The 7,560-nt window shown below is 38.5% G+C and overlaps 2 long non-coding RNA genes across 2 annotated transcripts; both read right to left on the bottom strand.

The window, feature by feature from the left end:
- Positions 1-464: 464 nt before the first annotated feature.
- Positions 465-4,515, bottom strand: LOC110968565 (uncharacterized). Its single transcript, XR_007940972.1, has 4 exons — positions 4,453-4,515; positions 3,356-3,399; positions 2,571-2,663; positions 465-1,408 (listed from the first exon to the last, which is right to left on the bottom strand). It is a non-coding gene; the product is annotated as an uncharacterized LOC110968565 (long non-coding RNA).
- A 1,491-nt stretch (positions 4,516-6,006) lies between these two features.
- Positions 6,007-7,203, bottom strand: LOC127533202 (uncharacterized). Its single transcript, XR_007940982.1, has 2 exons — positions 7,099-7,203; positions 6,007-6,347 (listed from the first exon to the last, which is right to left on the bottom strand). It is a non-coding gene; the product is annotated as an uncharacterized LOC127533202 (long non-coding RNA).
- Between the last annotated feature and the right edge of the window lie 357 nt (positions 7,204-7,560).

Genomic DNA, 7,560 nt, shown 5'->3' with positions numbered 1-7,560 from the left:
GAATTTATTAAACACGTTGAATTTACTCAATATTATTACGTTTAATTTAGTATACATCATTACATTGAATCAATTAAACACATTGAATTTACTATATATCATTTCATTGAATTTAATAAACACATTGAATTTACTAAATGTCATTATGTTAAATTTACTTAACATCATTATGTTCAATTTATTAAACACATTGAATTTACTAAATATCGTTATTTTTAATTTACTAAATATCATTATGTTGAATTTATTAAGCACCCTGAATTTACTACATGCCGTTATGTGTAATTGCCTAAACATCATTATGTTGAATTTATTTAACACATTGCATTTACAAAATATCATTATGTTTAATTTACTAAACATCATTATGTTGAATTTATTAAACATAAACTGAATTTATGGTATTAATCATCATTGTGTTGAATTTAATAAACATTGGAAGACCTCAATAAATACCACGCATGTCAATTTACGTTACTCATGTTTTATTTATTTAAATCAAATTCAAAAAACATGCAAAAGAAAGTGGCATGTGCCAAACAAAGGTCCCGAGTGCTTTGAGTGTGTCTGTCTTTCTGTGTATGTCTGCCTGTGTGTAGGCAGGCAGATACAGTGTGTCTGCACGTCTGCGTGTATGTCTGCACGTCTGCGTGTATGTCTGCACGTATGTCTGCACGTCTGTATATCTGCGTGTATGTCTGTGTGTTACAAACTTATAAAAATAAAGTGTATCAGTGAGGTGTTGGGCAACAATGAGCCACCAGAACATGTACCATACTTGTAAAAATATCAAGTGTATCAGCGAAGTGTTGGGCAACAATGAGCCACCAGAACAGGTAACACAATCATTAAACACATAATATAAACACCAGTGAGGTGTTGGGCAACAATGAGCCACCAGAACAGGTTACACACTTGTAAAAACATTAAGTGTATCAGCGAAATTACACACTTGTAAAAACATTAAGTGTATCAGCGAGGTGTTGGGTAACAATGAGCCACCACAACAGGTAACAAACTCGTAAACTTCAGTCCAACTGGTAGCAGTCATAGGCACTACTGGTGCAAGCACATGGCAAACTCCTTTGCCTTACTCATATAGTTTACCTTTGAGGACCTGTACCTTCCGTGACAGCTTCTGTCCATCCATGTCCATCAGCACCTTCTGATTGAATTCAAAGGTGTACCTGAGGTTTCTGGGGTATTCCAGATTTAGGCAGTAGATGAGTCCAAGGAGAAGTGCGCAACCACTTGCCGCGTCCTTCACGCCCTGCAGCACTTCCACCTCCTCTATGATAATCCTGACGTCCTCAGGGTCATCTGTGGGCTCTGCTCCTTCGTGTTGGATGACACAGACCACCATGTCGAGTTGCTCACTCATTGCCTGCTGCGCATCAGGATCAACATCCTCAAAAAAGGGATTCAGAAAAAAAAGTTTTGTGAAGATCTGTTTTAACAGTCAGTGCCTCAAATTTTTTTATCGTCACACTATTTTAGAAAAATATTCAGAACAGTTCAAAAAAGTTTTGAGGCGATAACCAGTAGTCCAAACCCCAAATATAGTCAACTACAATGATGGAAAATCAGTAGGTAGGAAATACTTGTAAATCAGAAGCTGAAACCATTTCATGACATTTTGGCTCAGACTTCATAAAAATAACAATTCTCTAAATAATAATTTCAGCTCTTAATTATAAACCTGGAAGTAATTTTACAAACCGTTGGACCAAACCTTGTAAGCATGCTACCAATTTGGTGCAGCAGTGTCCCTGTTTATTTTCATATGTTTAATACTTTTGAAATACAAAATACAAAACCAGTGAAGTTGACACGTTTTGCAAATCGTAAATAAAAACAGAATACAATGATTTGCAAATCTCTTTCAACCTATACTAAATTGAATACACAGCAAAGACAAGATTCTTAACATTCGAACTGGTAAACTTTGTTATTTTTTGCAAATATTAGCTCATTTGGAATTTGATGCCTGCAACATGTTTCAAAAAAGCTGGCACAAGTGGCAAAAAAGACTGAGAAAGTTGAGGAATGCTAATCAAACACTTATTTGGAACATCCCACAGGTGAACAGTCTAATTGGGAACAGGTGGGTGCCAGGATTGGGTATAAAAGCAGCTTCCCTGAAATGCTCAGTCATTCACAAACAAGAATGGTTCACTGGTTTTGGGTTTTGTATTTAAGTGCAGTTTCATGATGGAAGTCCATTGGTCTGTGATTGTACCGACAGAATAACTAACTTTCGAGTCATCCATAATCGATATGTCAGATGACTGGCATCATAGTTGACTGACATCACAGGCTGGCCACATGAACTCAATGATCCACATCGGAGCCTAATGTTCCCATGTGGATCCAGTGATCTACATTATTTTATCTTTATTTGTAAACGTCCCACCCAGTAAACATTAAGTCACAATCAATTATAATCATAAGGAGGGATCTTTATCATAAATGTTTATTTACTTGATTTAAATAAATATTTATATTAAAAATCCATAACAACAAATGCTTCACCAAAGGATTCATACACGTAATAACATTTTGCAACTTACCAGAGACTCCTTTATGAGGTTATCAGGACTTTCATTGAGGTAAACACAAAGTGCCTTCAGGATGCATTCTCTGCGTTTTTCAACAGAAGGATTCTGTGGAAGAGAAATACACATTCACAATCTACACACTGTAGTCTCTGTGCATAATTTCAGGACACAGGATTCCTGTACTGGGTTCATTTTCACATTGCCTAATGGAAAAATAACCAGAATACCAGGTATGCTGACTTCGAAACACCTGGGAATGTAGTTATACACAGAAACAATACAGAATCTGGGTGCAGGTGACTAGAGTGTTTAACCTAATCCACTTGGATTAGCGGATTAAAGGTAAGTACAGCAGGTGCAGTCAAAGGAATAGTTCAGATTTTTTGACATGAAGTTGTATGAGATCCCCACCATCAGTGTCAGAAGATTTTGATACCAATTTAAGATGTAATGTGAACTAACCTATATGGAACTATTTTTAAGTGTAAAATGTCATATTTCTTAGAAAGAATGGTGAGCAATTCTTATACATACAAGTGACAGTCTCAAAGCGCTTTAAGTGGGTGTAAACATGGGCAAAGTATTCTCTACTAGATGGTATGGCACTTCCTGGACACAGAAAGCATGTGTACGTTTCTAATTCTGCACTTTTAGGTGAAACGTGACATTTACTTAAGTGAGTCTTCAGGGCATTCCATGTTTTAAATGAACATGGGCATTCATAATACGTGCAAGGATATGGGTGTCTCTGGCCAAAATGGCCATGTGCCAATTTGTAGTGCTTCAGTAGCTCGTACCTTTTACATACAGTTGCCGAACACTCTTTGCATCTCCACATAACCTAGAGAAATTTAAAAAAAGAGTAATTAATTGACATATATTTTGCATAAAATCAATGTGTAACTATGATCCTTTTACTAAAACTGAATTCATTCCGTAACACTTAATTACTACGCTTACAAATCATGCATTGAAAAAATATCATCCACACTTTACAAAATTCAATGAACCGCAGTGTCAGCTGACCGTTCCTCTGCTCTCTCTCTTCTCCTCCTCCACTGTTCCTCCGCTCTTTCTCTCTCCTCCTCCACTGTTCCTCTGCTTTTCCTCTCTGTCCTCGACTCTGTCAGAGACAGTCATTTTTGTTGGCCATAATTCAGAATTATTAAAATTAGGTTCCCCTCCCGCTCCACTGTGACTCTATTACTCTCCTGTATCACCGGTATCAAGTCTTTCCCTCCGTTCCGGGGCAGCGGGCCCCTCCCGCCAGTTCTGCGACCCCCACCGCCCCGCACAATGAGCCCGGGACAACAGACCCGTTAGTCCCCCACTATCGGCGGGAGTGATGGGAAGTTACCCCAGACGACACAGGTCATCTGGAGCATGCAAGGCTATGAATTAGCACCGAGTTGTTGCTACGGTAGCTGCTAGCCAGTAAAAACCGCGCTCAGAGTAAATGCAGTCTTCATTCCAGCAAAACACTACCGCTTTTGTCCACAAACTCAAAGTCACAACGTTTCTAAAAGTTCTTTTCGGTGCTTAAATATAAGCACGCTGTTATTCTTAATATATTTTCATAAATAGAAACTTTTTTCAAAAACCGCACTGTGTAACTAATACTGATCGTAGGTAGTAGTTCCAGGGCCACTAGGTACGCAAATCGAGCGCACCGTCTCAGTGGTATTTAGCTCCCTACCTGTCCAGGAGGTGCGCTCGATTTTCTCACTCGGTGTTCCAGGAACCTAGCAGCCTCGTGGCCATGAAAAACGACTTTATACACACGTTAAACTCATTTCGTAGGAACGAAGTACTATCTCGTGACTAAGTTAAAAGTGTATTGTAGCCTATATTTAATTTTATTTCCACCATGTCGTGTCTGGAGCTCAGTACTTACCAGAGAATCGACGAAAAATCTCAGGAGCACATGCCACAACACGCCTTGCAGACAGGTGATGAAATGACTGCTGAGTAGTGCGCATGTGTCAGGTGGACGGCAAACGCTTTGGGACAAACTTCATTTTTTTAAGTGACTGCGTTGACTAACTTGTATTAAACAGTATTGAATATTCCCAATACTTGTATTATTATTTAAATGTAATGTAACTCTCTTGTTTTTTTCACTAAAAATGAATTTATTAAATATTTTCAACATTAATACATTGCATAAGGATTACTACATGGGTTTTCCATTTCTTTGAGTGTGGGATCGCCACAGCGAATCAATTGCCTCCATCTAACCCTGTCTGCTGCATCCTCTTCTCTCACACCAACTACCTTCATGTCCTCTCCATAAACCTCCTCTTTGGTCTTCCTCTAAGCCTCCTGCCTGGCAGTGGGAAACTCAGCATCCTTCTACCAATATATTCACTCTCTCTCCTCTGGACATGTCTGAACCATCTCAGTCTGGCCTCTCTGACTTTATCTCCAAAGCCTCTAACATGAGCTGTCCCTCTGATGTACTCATTCCTGATCCTATCCATCCTGGTCACTCCCAAAGAGAACCTCAGCATCTTCAGTTGTGCTACCTCCAGCTCTGCCTCCTGTCTTTTCCTCAGCGACACTGTCTCCAGACCAAACAACATGGCTGGTCTCACCACAGTTCTGTAAACCTTTCCTTTCATTTTAGCTGAAACTCTTCTATCACACCTGACACTTTTCTCCAGCCGTTCCAGCCTGCACATACACGCTTCTTCACCTCTTTTCCACACTCTCCATTGCTCTGGACTGTTGAACCGAAGTACTTAAAATCCTCCACCTTCTTGATCTCTTCTCCCTGTAACCTCACTCTTCCACTTGGGTCCCTCTCATTCACACACAGATACGCAGTCTTGCTGCGGCTAACCTACATAGCGGTTAAACAAACGCAATAAATTGATGATAGTATCTATATTTACCTTTATAGATGATCTTAATTACGAGACAGAGGTCAGCTGTTGTCTGGGAACATCCGTGATCATGCTACTGGTGGGACACAACTGTACCGGATTTCAGCTGAAGGCTGCTGTTCTGTGTAAACTGTCATGAGACATTTTTATTGTGATATACCCTTCACTGCTGTTAGCTTTTGTTTTAATAAATTGTTTGAGATGAAGAAATCACTATTGCATGTTTCTACTTAAATGCCCTACTTTCATGATTTAATATCACCATAGCATTAATTTTTACAATTTCCATAAATGTCACCTGAAAGTTGAGTAACTTTTTGTGAGTAGTGTATGGAGACATGTAATGTAAGCACACTTCAATAATATATCTGCTGCAGTAGTGCAGTTTATCTAGCTTGGTGTGACATATGTTGTAAGACACAACATACTGGTATGTTGCTGATATGTTTCAGATTGAAATCTGCTTGAAAAGCACAACTGATTATCTGTCAAAATGTGTGTACGTAGAAGTGTGCACTTAACACTGAATAAAATCTCTGTAGATTAAAGACAAAACACGCATCTTTCATCACAAATATATTTGTATTCACCCAAAGTGCAAGAGTAAAATACCAGTGTACTTAAATAGCTAAGAAGGAAAAGAATTTATAAAAAATATGATTACTTTTTCTAAAAAAGGCAGGAATAGTGGACAATGCAGTTTATTTCTGTGACAGTCGCTCCAGCACCGACACCATGCGTCCCATCAGTCCAGCAAAGGTGTTTGAATTTTCGTCCGTCCTCTGGATGTTCTGGAGCATGGCAGTGGTGAGGTCTCGGTGTTTTCAGATCTGTTCCAAGAACCGTTCCTCTGACGTCCCCAGATACTGCAGCAGATCCACAGTAGCATCCTGGTTCCTTTATCCTGCATAAAAGCATCCAAGCAGCATTAGTTGTCAGTAATTATTTTCTATATTCATGAACACAGTTAACTTATTACCTCCGCCAGGAGGTTATGTAATCATCGGCGTTTGTTTGTCTGTTTGTCTGTTAACAGCGTAACTCAAAAAGTTATGGACAGATTTTGGCGACCATCTCTCAATTGTACAGAGTCCTTCAAAAAAATCCTGGATCCAGACGGTGATCCGGATCACCTCCAAAATCTAATCGATTGTTACTTTTGCTCTTCCGGACATTCTATAAAAATTTGGTGAAAATCTGTCCATAACTTTTTGAGTTATGCTGTTAACAAACAGACAGACAGACAGAAAGATGGCCTGGCGGAAGTCTGCGCTCTCTGCATGCTTTTCTAGTTATTTCTGTTGTAGAAGTGTGTATGTATGTGTGTGTGTGTGCGTGGCTGTGTGACTGTCTGCGTGTGTATGTGTGTGTGTTGATAGGGAGTATGATGGGAGCTGAGTTGGGAGGGATGTGGGGCATTGTCTTTTTATTGTTTGTTTTTAACTTGTTAAGCACTTAGTGCTACTTTATGTAAGAAAAGTGATATAGAAATAAACTTTGATTGATTGATTAAAATAAATGTTGTACGTTGCGATTTTAGGATGGGCCAAAAGATAACATATTGATCATGTTGATGTCTGCATAGTCTAAACAAATCTTACTTGATTTTTTTTATTGTAAATGTATGGTGTTTATTAATTAAATCAAAATCTTACTTGATTTGGTCTGTAGCGAGGAGGACAGCATGAAGGAGCTGCAGGACGGAACCAGTAAGCTGCAGAGTAGTGATCCTGGTAACTGGACCTCATCATCCTAGGTCGACAACTAAATAAAATTAACAAGAAATGTTGTTGATAGCATCTGTAATTTAAAACTATTTCTCCATTAATTATTAATTTGTCCGTACGATGTTAGAAAATGTTACAAAAAATGCCTGTAATAATTTCCAGCAGTGCTAAATGCCTTGATATATTTGAGTAACAACTAAAAACCATCAAAGAAATCTGTGTATAAGTAATGAATGCATTGAATTTCCACATCTGCAAAGCTGGAAAATCACACAACAATCAGCATTTTACCTTGAAATTATAAAAATAGCTGCACATTACCAGTATTCCTCACTTCATTGTGTTAATTTGATCTTTTGAATAAGTTTTAGACTCGTATTAATAATGTTA

Source organism: Acanthochromis polyacanthus, chromosome 3 (genome assembly GCF_021347895.1).
Source record: "Acanthochromis polyacanthus isolate Apoly-LR-REF ecotype Palm Island chromosome 3, KAUST_Apoly_ChrSc, whole genome shotgun sequence".
Lineage (NCBI taxonomy): Eukaryota > Metazoa > Chordata > Actinopteri > Pomacentridae > Acanthochromis > Acanthochromis polyacanthus.
This window is presented reverse-complemented; position numbering and strand designations above follow the sequence as displayed.